Source organism: Carettochelys insculpta, chromosome 4, assembly GCF_033958435.1.
Source record: "Carettochelys insculpta isolate YL-2023 chromosome 4, ASM3395843v1, whole genome shotgun sequence".
NCBI lineage: Eukaryota > Metazoa > Chordata > Testudines > Carettochelyidae > Carettochelys > Carettochelys insculpta.
The window spans coordinates 138,104,463-138,115,523 of record NC_134140.1 but is presented as its reverse complement, the minus strand read 5'-3'; positions in this window follow the sequence as shown (position 1 = coordinate 138,115,523).

Below are 11,061 nucleotides of genomic sequence, written 5' to 3'. Positions count from 1 at the left end.
TTTATTATGGGTCTATTTCTCTTCCCTGACAGAAGCCACCCTGTGAAATAACTCTCAAGCTGTTGTAACCACACTAGTGCTGCACTCACTCATGTGTGGCAATGAGATTTTCAGGCACATCCCATGATTCTTTTCACTGCATTAAGCAGAGCCACTCTGTGAATTACTTCACAGTGAATTGTAGGGGAACTTTTATGTCGTTCCCAGGAAAAGAGGGACATTGTGGGAAGGCACTGAAGATCTCTATGTTGTATTAATAAAATATTAAATACATAACTGAGGCACTTAAAATGAGTTGTACAATAAATTACAATCTCTGTATTTATAACATTAGTTTTTGTTATGCACAATTCTGTACAAGCCATACATGAAAACATACTCCGTCCCCTGAAGATTTTACAATCTATGTGACTACAACTGCTGTATGTGCTCTGACCTCGGGAACCTGTACAGAGCCTCAATAACTTCACAGGGACTTCAGACAGACCTTTATACCTCGCAGGATATAAAGCCAGTGGGAGTCTGTGCGTGGATCAGATTGCAGGGTTGCTTTTTAAATATGATAACATCAGGTTACATATTATACCATTTATCTGATGCTGAACTATTCTGCACCAAATTAAACTCTTCTGTGAACTTGCTTAATAATTATTTAGTCAATCTACCAGTAATCACTAAAAGAATCAAAAGCAGTGCTTTCAACACGACAAAAAGAAGATCCATAGAAAAAAACAGTACACAAAAGCCATCAGCTATCTGTGGGAACAGCTGAATAATATTCCTCAACTTGAAATGCATGAAGTAGCTCAGGACTACCAACACCAACTGGGCTCACTTGAGCTGAAATTCCTGAAGGGATAAAGACTAAAAATGAATTCATCGTTGTATCACAGTGCTGGCTACATATAAAGTATCTAATAATATGACCAGGGTTTATGCTCTAATGGTTTGAATTTTCCAATAATTTTTGTGAGAAAAACAGCTTTAACTTTCAAGTTTGCCTAAAGAGTTTCACTCTGCCAATTCTGAGTCTGCCCTCTCCTTTATGTCGGACATTGGTTGCAGTGAAGAAGGAGGTAAAGTACACTTTGAAGTTTGTGAGATGAAATGAGAGCAGCACTGAGGCATATGGAAGTGTTTTCTTAAACCTTCCAATTAAATTAGCTCCTTAATTACTAAATTCTATCTTAGCGCTTAAGATTTACAAGAAGTCCTATGGCACCTTATAGACTAACAGATATTTTGGAGCATAATCTTTCATGGGCAAAGACCCGCTTCATCAGATGCAAGATTTACAAAGCAGTTCAACTGAAAAAACACAAGCTCAGTCGAAGCTGACTTTTAAAATTTTATCAGCCGACACCTCTGATTCCACAGTGAAGAAAACAACAATACACGTTACTCTGTTCAAAGGTGGGATTTCTGCTCTGCCTGTTAATATAGTCTTCCTGAAACATAAGTGAGACAAGCACTTGGTTTAGTTAGGGCTCCATGCTTTGGGTAGCATGAAGTAGCTGAAAGAGCAAATGATTTTTCCCCAGCTTTCCAACTGTGGACTTGGAGGGAAAGACAAAATAGAATCCCTACCCAGAAACTTGTGGTCCTGCTATTGCGAGTGTCCCAGCATATCTTGGGTATGTCCACACAGCAAAGTTATTGGGAAATAACAGCCATTATTTCAAAATAGCTTTGTGAGTGTCTACACAATGCAACTGATATTTCAAAATAATTTCAAAATAGCAGCCAGTTTATTTTGAATTTGGTAAACCTCGCTGTACAAGGAATAGCGCCTATTTCAAAATAACAGGGAGTCTTGTGGCACCTTATAGAGTAACAGATATTTTGGAGCATAAGCTTTTGTGGGCAAAGATCCGCTTCATCAGATGCATGAGGTTGGGGGCGGTGTTTACAGAGGGGTATTTAAAGAGTGGGGTCCCAGTAAGAAATACCTATTTCAAAATAGGTATTTTGGAATAGAGGATGTGTAGACATTGAACGGGGGCTATTTTGAAATAAACTATTCTACAATAACTTATTCCAGAATAATTCTGATGTGTAGGCATAAGATTTTGGATTAGAGCCCCTGGAAATAGTGCTTCCAGGGGCTTTAATCCAAAATAGCTTGTATTGTGTATAGACACACTATTTTGGAATAAGTTTTGCTTATTCCAGGGCTTCCCTGTAGTGAAGACACATTATTCTGGAATAGTTTATTTTGAAACAACTCTGGAATAAGCTATTTGGATTAATTTTTCTGTTTAGACAGAGCTCTTAAGGCACTACCTAGTTTTACTTTCAGGGCTTGTCTACACTGGGATTTTTCTTCCATAAAACCCCCTTTCTTCTGTAAGAAAACAACTTGCAACCACACAGCTGAGCCTATCAAAACAAAAAGCAGTCAAGTAGCACTTTAAAGACCAGCAAAATAGTTTATTAGGTGAGCTTTCGTGGGACAGACCCACTTCTTCAGACCACTGGTCTGGCTATGGTCTGAAGAAGTGGGTCTGTCCCACGAAAGCTCACCTAATAAACTATTTTGCTAGTCTTTAAAGTGCTACTTGACTGCTTTTTGTTTTGATAGTGTATAGACTAGCACGGCTTCCTCTCTGTTACTATTCAACAGCTGAGCCTGTTATTTAGGAATAACAAGGCATTTAACATGGAATAGTAACTCCCAGTAAATGGACAGCTTTTGGGGACTCCCTCCCTTTCAATTCTGCAATTCAATCAGTGTGTACAAAGCAGAGCTAATTACAACTTAATTGGTTTCCTGGGAGGCATCCTATCAAGCACAGGTGAGTAGCATCCCTCTAGGCATCTCTGCCAATTCTTCTGCCTTTTTGCCACCTATCCCAAATTGCTGTTCTTCAGGCCATGCTGCTGCAGGGGTGCAGTGGGACTCTGGTACTTGGCTGCTGGGGGCTTCTGGCACTGGCTCAGCAGAGCTCCAGCTCCTGGGGCTCTGGTCAGCCCCATGGGCTCCAGCCCTGATCTGGGCTTAGTGGAACTGCAGCAGGACCCCCCACCAGCCCCGCACCCTGAGCTCCAGCCCCAATCCAGGACACCAAGGGACAACAGCAGGGCTCCCTGCTGGCCCCACACTCTGAGTTCTGGCCCCCATCTGGGGTTCTGTGAGGTGGCAACAGGGCTCCCCACCAGCCCCGCACTCTGAGCTCTGGCCTCAATCCAGGGCTCCATGGGGCAGCCCCAGGGCTTCTTGCTGGCCTGCTCCCGGAGCTCCAGCCCCCGTGCAGGGCTCAGCAGCAGGGTTCCCCACTGGCCCTGTCGCTGAACTCCAGCCCTGGTTTGGGGCTCCACTGGACAGCAGTGTGGCTTCTTGCTGCTCTGCAACTGGAAGTCCAGTCCTGGTGCAGGGCTCAAAAGGCTGGCAGTGGGGTTCTCCGTTGGCCCTGTGTGTAGAGCTCCAGCTTCTCACACAGAGTTCCAGCCCCAGTACAGGACTCAGTGGGGCACCCTGCGTGCCATGCTCCAGCCCTGGTGCAGCAGTGGGGCTCCCCACTGGCCCTTTGTGCACAGCTCCAGCCCCAGTCTGGGGCTAAGTGGGGTACTCCATTCACAGATCTCCAGACCCATCTGGGGCTCTGCAGGACTGCTGTGGGTTTTGCCACTGGCCCTGGTGGGTGGAGTGCCAGTCCCAGTCTGGGGCACCAGATGAATATGTCTGGTATTATTACTTGTACTGGTCTTCCGGTGTATTTAAATATTATATGCCCAATTTGTAAGACTAAAAAGTAATTTAAAATATGGGGTACAATTACAGTACAAGCTTTATTATCCACCATTCCCAAGGAACCCGGAATGCCAGATGATAAAGTGTGCCAGTTTTTCAAGCTGGAACGGGCATCTGGCCTAATCTGCCCTCCCCTCCCTTCTCGTTTTGCTGGGAAGTGGGGATCCAGCCACACTCTACCAATCCCAGCTCGGCAGGCAGCCTGCTCTGCCGGTAACTGTTGCTGTGACAGCTGGGATAGTTGGCTCCAGCCAGGTAAGTGGCTCCTCAGCATGCCAGTTTACTGAATTTACCAGTTTTATTCAGAAACTCAAGTACATGTCATTAAGTCAATAAACACATTGTGGTATTAAAAATAGGTCTTTCATCCAAACATTTTTGGATTTTTGCTTCTTTACTTCTATGACTTACTGTGGATTACAGCTCTCATCACCACTGCAGGAGAGTGTTGACTAGAAACAGTATCAGTAAGGCTGAATCTGAACATAGACGGGTAATAGACAGAAGGGTGTGCTACAGATGAAAACCAGCCCTCTATGCTGGGCAAGCAGAAAGGCAATGCACAATTTAAGTTCCATTTTGAGTGCTCAAATAGGGTTTAAATGGCACACTTATTGTGGGCTGACCCTTTCAGGGATGAATGTTTAGGTGGGTGTATATGTATGTGGAATCAAGCATCAGAGGGGTAGTTGCGTTAGTCTGTATCTTCAGAAACAACAAGAAGTCCTGGGGCACCTTATAGATTAACAGATATTTTGCCGCATAAGCTTTCATGGGCAAAGACCCACTTCATCAGACGCATGAGTGAGGGGTGGGCGGGGGGTTTCCAGAGGAGGTTTTAAAGAGGGAGTCTCAGTCAAGGGGAGGGCCAGAGCTGACAAGGGATGTTCAGTCATGGAGGATGTGGCCCATTATCAGCAGTTAATGTGGAGTTGCGAACATCAAGAGCTGATCAGAAAGCTGATCAGAATCAGAAAGCTGATTCTTCAAAATATTTGTTAGTCTGTAAGGTTCTGCAGGACTTCTTGTTGTTTATGTGTGTGGAATCTTCTTATTTTCCAGTTAACAGAAGGCTGTTGTGGTCGTTTTTCAATATATCCTTGTATAAAGACATTTTAAAAACCTTCCAAATCAGGGCATGCAATTCTGTCAACCCTTTCAACTTACCCCACACTGAACACATATACGATCCAATTTTTGCTGTCAGATACAAGTTTGTACAAAATGGATCTATGCAGACATACTTAAGGGCAGAATTGGGTTCATTCTACAATAAAATATTCAATTCATAGCATCATTAATAGCCCAGAGTGCTTTGTACAGTCCTGATCCTTCAAACACATGTGCACATGATTAAGGTAAGTAGATTTGCTGAAGCTAGTAGAACACCTCACATGCGTAAGCATGTAATTAAATATTTGTAGGATCAGGACCTACATTGACCTTCCTATTTGAATTATTTCTGTTTCCCTATCAAATTCTGATTCCGGAATGTCCTTAAACACATGCTTCCCTTACCACACAATTGAAGAGAAGAGAAACTCACCTACTCAAAAGTTAAGCACGTGCTTAAGTAGCTTGCTAAACAGGACCCTTAATCACAGACAGGTAGCTGCATTAGTCTGTATCTTCACAAAACAAAAGAGCAGTCTTGTAGTGCTTTAAAGACAAAAAGAATAATTTGCTAGGTGATGAGCTTTCATGGGGTAGACCCACTTCTTCACATCTGGAAAATTCTGAAGACCCTTAGTTTTTGTTTTTCCATATAGACACTTTTCTTTAAGAAAAAAAAAATTATTTTGTGTCAGTTTCTTGGTTTACAGTGGAACTCTACGGAACACAATCTAAGAGTCTTGGAACAGGCTACCAGTGCATAAAAACACATCTGTGTAAACTAATTAAAATTGGGTGTTATACATTCGCTATTTCACAGTCCTATAGATGCACTGTCCCACCCCCATTATAGCCTTCCCCCCAAAAGCCCGCAAACTGCCACTTCCCCCAAGCATACCCCATCTCCACACCTCTGTCTCCCACCCAGATCTCCTGCCCTGGCCTTCCTGAGCACCGTGAATCTGCTGTTTGTGGTATTCCAGAAGTGCTGGTAGGGTGGGGGAGGAGTAGGTCAGTGGAACCAACTGCACTAGAGGCACAGCAGGTATGGGTGCTGGAAATTGGGATGCATACCCCAACTTGAAGTGGTTTCTCTGATATCCTTAATGTGTGGAATGAGGAGTCCATAATATCACAGCTGCATGGCTGCTTCCTTACATATGTAGGCAACCTGGGCTTCCTGTATCATTTTGGAATGTCATGAAAAGGAACAGAAAAATGTGGGGGGAGATTCAGGAAGAGGAAAGGCTCATAGGACATCTTCCTGATTCCCAGGGTACCATGGGTTTCCTGTTGACATCCCACAATGCCTAGCAAGGCCAGGCATGATTGGATACACACCCAAAATGCATTGCTCTTATTTCTGAATAGGGTCTGTAGTGTGAATGCTCAATTTGGAAATGCTCTTGCAGTGTGAACTCGTTCATACCCAGCATTTTATTATCCAGAACTCTCAAATAACTGGCATTTTAACCATAAGTAAATTTTAGTTAAGTTTTCCATAAATAAAGTATAGTGAAAGTAAATACAATAAATACAGCATATACATTTTACATATAAGTTTATAGTGTACAATGCTACTGTTGTTGGTAAATAAAGTACTCTGCATACATTTTTGTTTGTTTCTTAATATATAGCCTTGTTTTTTTTCAGTGTTATGCATTGCTAATTATACCCCTCTATTATCCAAAATATTTGAATATCTGGCAACCTCCTGGTCCCCAGGCTGCCGGATATGAAAGAGTTCACTGTAGCACACACGACTTCTCCACCTCAGAGTCTTCCCTCACAGCCTGACACATAGAACTCCCCACTTCATAATCTGATGCATGGGATGCTTATCTTGCAGTTTCTCATCATCCACATGAGAATCCATGCCTCACAACCATCACAGCATTCGTCCCTGAACCACTGGACAGCTCATCTCAGAACTCCCCTCCATTATCATTTCTCCGTAACGAGAGGCCACCCCCCATCTCATAATCCCTGATTTATGATACCTCCCACCTCACAATCCCCTCAAAATCAGTCACCCACATGAGACCTCTCTTAAAGTGGGTCTTAACTGGCCTTTTATCATAACCCCACACATTTGCAATCTCCCCATGACAGACTGTGACCTCAAGTCTCCTCAGAATACCATACACACACAAGATTCCCCATTTCACATTTGCCCTCACGACATACTACAACTTTCAGCCTCTTACAATCAGCACTGATAAATATGACCCCATTTCAGAGACTCCTCACAATCATCTCCAAGGCATCCCTGAACCTGAAGCTCCCACAGTCAACACCCTTACAAATCAAATGCCAGGATATCCCCTACCTCACAATGATCTACCATAACATTTTTTGACTTCTCTCACAGCCTCCTGTTCACTAACACATCTGCGACATGCCCCACCAAGGGGGTGTCCTCAATCATCCTTTGTGCAGCCCCCTTACAGTCTTCCTGAACTTGCAGCTTCCCCCTCAACCACCCTTTAATATGCTGCTATCTCACAGTTCACTTAACAATCACTTCCAGGGTATAACCTTCAGTCATCCTTACCTCACCCCAGGACATTCTCCCCACCTCACAACCACCACCAAACACCTCACACTTTACCTCCTGTTCATAACTCTCAATTGCCACCACAAGCTGCCCAATGTCTCCTTTCCTCATAGCCCCCTCACAATCACTCCTGCACAATTTTCACAATACCCTCCACTGCCACCTCATAACCCACATCACTCTCTCATACTCCTCACAATCACCTTCACAACTCCACAGAATTACCCCTGCCCCACCCTTGCACAGGTGATCCCTGCCCTCTCCAAATCACACCTCATCACATTCTGCACCCCACTCTCCCTCCATGGCATTCTCCCCAAAGCTTGCAGCCCCCTCAAAATCATGCACTCATGAGACACCCCCCCATGTCTGTCACACCACTTCACATCTCGCTCAGAGCACTCTCCTACTCAGTCGCCCCTGACGTCTTCCTCTCACACTATCCCTGCCCCACCACCACCTCACAGCCCCCACAACATCTCACATCCAAACTCATATAGCCCATAATATCTCTTCCATTTTTCAGCCCCTCACAATCAATCACAGTCCCTTTAATCAGGCCATATTTTCACCACCATCTCCCCCATCCTACAATAAGCTCATGTCCCCTCACTGTCACCCTCACCCCACAGATGCATCAGCCATCCCATCCCACAGCTCATCAATCACCCTGACATCTCACCTCACCATCACCCTCCACGTCCCTATCATCCTCACTCCCATGCACAGCCCCGTCAATCACCCCCACAGCCTCATGCCTCACCACCATCCCCACCACCTGGCCTCATCACTTTCACCCACCTCACAGCCCCCCACCTCAGTATCATTTCCACCCCCACTTCACAAACCCCAAAGTCACTATCACCCTCTCCCACCTCACAATCATTTCCACCCCCCACCTCACCATCCCTAAAGTCATTATCACCCTCTCCCACCTCACAGCACCCACCTCATTATCATTTCCACCCACCACCTCACCATCCCTAAAGTCACTATCACTCTCTCCCACCTCACAGCTCCCCACCTCACTATTGTTTCAACCCCCCACCCCACCATGCCCAAAGTCACTATCACCCTCTCCCACCATGCAGCCCCATCAATCACTCCCAGATCCCCCATCACCTCCACATCCCCTCAGTTCCCGCTATCATCATAGCACACCATCACTTCCACCCCACATCCCCAAGGTCACTTTCATCTCCACTCCCATCATTCACCCTGTCAGTCACCCCACATCGCACCACCTCACCACTCCCCGGATTACTATCACCCCCCCATCCCATTCTGCAGACCCATTAGTCACTCCATCTCACCATCACTGCCCACAGTCCCATCAGTTAGCATCGGCTCAGCATTACCCCCCATTGCCCCACCAGTCCCCCCGCATCCTCCCACCATGCCCAAAGGTCCCTATCACCCCTTCCTCTGCCCCACAGCCCCATCAGTCCCCCCGCATCCTCCCACCTTGACCTCAGGTCCCTATCACCCCTCCCTCTCCCCACAGTCCCACCAGTCCCCCCACATCCTCCCCCTCACCCCCAGGCCCCTATCATCCCTTCCTCTCCCCACAGTCCCACCAGTCCCCCCCCCACATCCTCCCCCTCACCCCCAGGCCCCTATCACCCCTCCCCCTCACCACAGCCCCACCAGTCCCCCCACATCCTCCCCCTCCCCCCCAGGTCCCTATCACCCCTTCCTCTCCCCACAGCCCCATCAGTCCCCCCCACATCCTCCCCCTCGCCCCAGGTCCCTATCAACCCTTCCTCTCCTCACAGCCCCACCAGTTCCCCCACATCCTCCCCCTCACCCCCAGGCCCCTATCACCACTCCCCCTCCCCACAGCCCCACCAGTCCCCCCACATCCTCCCCCTCACCCCCAGGTCCCTATTGCCCCTTCCTCTCTTCACAGCCGCACCAGTCCCCCCACATCATCCCTCTCGCCCCCAGGTCCCTATCACCCCTTCCTCTCCCCACAGCCCCACCAGTCCCCCCACATCCTCCCCCTCACCCCAGGTCCCTGTCACCCCTTCCTCTCCTCATAGTCCCACCAGTCCTCCCATATCCTTCCCCTCACTCCCAGGTCCCTATCACCCCTCCCCCATCAGTCCCCCCCACGTCCTCTCCCTCGCCCCCAGGCCCCTATCACCCCTCCCCAATCAATCCCCGCACATCCTCTCCCTCACCCCCAGGCCCCTATCACCCCTTCCTCTCCCCACAGCCCCACCAGTCCCCCCACATCCTCCCTCTTGCCCTCAGGCCCGTCACCCCTTCCTCTCCTCACAGCCCCACCAGTCCCCCCACATCCTCCCTCTTGCCCCCAGGTCCCTATCACCCCTGCCCCTCACCCCCAGGTCCCTGTCACCCCTTCCTCTCCCCACAGCCCCACCAGTCCCCCCACATCCTCCCCCTCGCCCCCAGGTCCCTATCACCCCTCCCCCTCACCACAGCCCCACCAGTCCCCCCACATCCTCCCCCTCTCCCCCAGGTCCCTATCAACCCTTCCTCTCCTCACAGCCCCACCAGTCCCCCCACATCCTCCCCCTCACCCCCAGGTCCCTATCACCCTCCCCCTCACCACAGCCCCACCAGTCCCCCCACATCCTCCCCCTCACCCCCAGGTCCCTATCACCCTCCCCCTCACCACAGCCCCACCAGTCCCCCCACATCCTCCCCCTCCCCCCCAGGCCCCTATCACCCCTCCCCCTCCCCACAGCCCCACCAGTCCCCCCCACATCCTCCCCCTCACCCCCAGGTCCCTATCACCCCTTCCTCTCCTCCCAGCCCCACCAGTCCCCCCACATCCTCCCCCTGAGCCCCAGGTCCCTATCAACCCTTCCTCTCCTCCCAGCCCCACCAGTCCCCCCACATCCTCCCCCTCACCCCCAGGTCCCTATCACCCCTCCCCCTCACCACAGCCCCACCAGTCCCCCCACATCCTCCCCCTCACCCCCAGGCCCCTATCAACCCTCCCCCTCACCACAGCCCCACCAGTCCCCCCACATCCTCCCCCTCGCCCCCAGGTCCCTATCACCCCTCCCCCTCACCACAGCCCCACCAGTCCCCCCACATCCTCCCCCTCTCCCCCAGGTCCCTATCAACCCTTCCTCTCCTCACAGCCCCACCAGTCCCCCCACATCCTCCCCCTAACCCCCAGGTCCCTATCACCCTCCCCCTCACCACAGCCCCACCAGTCCCCCCACATCCTCCCCCTCACCCCCAGGCCCCTATCACCCCTCCCCCTCCCCACAGCCCCACCAGTCCCCCCACATCCTCCCCCTCACCCCCAGGTCCCTATCACCCCTTCCTCTCCTCCCAGCCCCACCAGTCCCCCCACATCCTCCCCCTGAGCCCCAGGTCCCTATCACCCCTTCCTCTCCTCCCAGCCCCACCAGTCCTCCCACATCCTCCCCCTCACCCCCAGGCCCCTATCACCCCTCCCCCTCCCCACAGCCCCACCAGTCCCCCCACATCCTCCCCCTCACCCCCAGGTCCCTATCACCCCTTCCTCTCCTCCCAGCCCCACCAGTCCCCCCACATCCTCCCCCTGAGCCCCAGGTCCCTATCACCCCTTCCTCTCCTCCCAGCCCCACCAGTCCCCCCACATCCTCCCCCTCACCCCCAGGTCCCTATCACCCCTCCC